Here is a 1,815-nt window from a genome sequence, read left to right on the forward strand (position 1 = left end):
GAGGATGAAAAGAGAAGGTGCAGAAGACAGAAAAGGAGAGATGTTCCATTTAGTTTCTCTCCCCCAAGTGCCTGCAGTAACCAGGGCTTAGATCTGAAGCCCAGACTCAAGAGTTCCATCCAGGTCTTTCACATAGGTGGCAAGACCAAAGTACTTGAGCCATCGTCTACTGCCTGTCACACACATTGACAGAAAACTGGATCAAAGGCAGAGGATTTGGAAGCTAATCTCAGGCACTCTGACATTGGGCATGGACATCCCAAGCAGAAGTTTAACTTGTTGCATCAGGACCTCTGTCCCAAATTATTACTTTCCACTTTTATTTAAAGCCCTTTCATTATTAATATCCATAATTCTCCAATAGATTTGTAAATGACTCCTAGTATTGAGCCTCTCAATAGAATTAAAACATGTACACATGTAAGTTCAAATAATGGCATATAGTCTATGTACATTCATTTACCTTTCCCAGAACTAAGTATATATGTTCTGTATGCATGTGTGTGTGTGCAGAGTGTATGACAAATAAGAAAGTGAGATAATACTGCCTTTAATTGAGCTACTTTTAAAACTGAAGTCTTTTAAAATGAAATTTGATAAATAAAACATGGTGCAGTGTTGTTTTCTCTTACTATCGCATGAAACTTGGAACCTCAGATTTGATGAGTCTCCAAGGATTTCTTTCCCAACTGCTGAACAAGTATCTGAATCTGCACATCTGTCTACTGTTGGTGACTGTTGGTTGAAAACCACTCTCAGGATGGGAAGATAGAATGTTCAGTGGAGGGAAGCCCCTGGTCTTGATCACACCCTTTCTTTTCTTTTACAATCACTTTTTTAAATGTTTACAGAGAAATTTTATTTGTGCATTTTTAGTGCTTTACTCATTTATTTGAAAGTCAGAGTTACATTGAGAGAAAGGAAAAGACAGATATCTTTCATTTGCTTTTCACTCTTCAAATACCAGCAAAGCCTGAACTGGGCAAGTCCGCAGCCGGGAGCCTGGAGCTTCAACCTGATCTCTTATGTGGATGTAGCAGCCCAAGCACTGGGGTCAACCTCCACTGTTTTTCCTGGTGTATTAGCAGGAGTCTCGACCATAGTGGAGCAGGCAGTTCCATCAGGGCCCACATGGGCCAGTGATGCCACAGGTAGCAGCTTCAACGTATACACCACAGCACTGACCTCTTAAAGAGAATTTTAAAAAGAGTCAGAGATTCTCCACAAATGCCTGCGATGACAGACTGGGCCGAGTCCAAGTCTGAAGCAGAAAATCTGATCCAGCTCGCCCATGTGAATGGCGGGGATTGAAGACCTTGAATCATGATGCTTTCTCACAGGATTTACAAAACAAGAAAGCTGTAACCAGGGATGGAGCTGGAACGTGAACCTGGGTACTCTGATATGAGATGTATCACCAACTGGATTGCTTGCTCGTGGAGCATGGGCATGTTAATGGCTAAGCCAAACACCCATGCTTTGGCCATACAGTTTTTAATATTCTCTAGTATATTTGCGTTTCTCTCTCTTTTTTCAAAATTTATTTGTTTTTATTAGAAAGTCAGATATACAGAGAGGAAAGAAAGACAGAGAGGAAGACCTTCTGTCCACTGATTCACTCCTGAAGCAGCTGCAACGGCTGGAACTGAACAGATCCAAAGCCAGGAGCCAGTATTTTCTTCCAGGTCTCCCACGCGGTTGCAGGGTCCCAAGGCTTTAGACCATCCTCGACTGCCTTCCCAGGCCACAAGCAGGGAGCTGGATGGGATGTGGGGCTGCTGGGATTAGAACTGGCACCCATGTAGGATCCCGGGA

The sequence above is a fragment of the Ochotona princeps genome, chromosome 11 (genome assembly GCF_030435755.1).
Source record: "Ochotona princeps isolate mOchPri1 chromosome 11, mOchPri1.hap1, whole genome shotgun sequence".
In the NCBI taxonomy this organism is placed as follows: Eukaryota; Metazoa; Chordata; class Mammalia; order Lagomorpha; family Ochotonidae; genus Ochotona; species Ochotona princeps.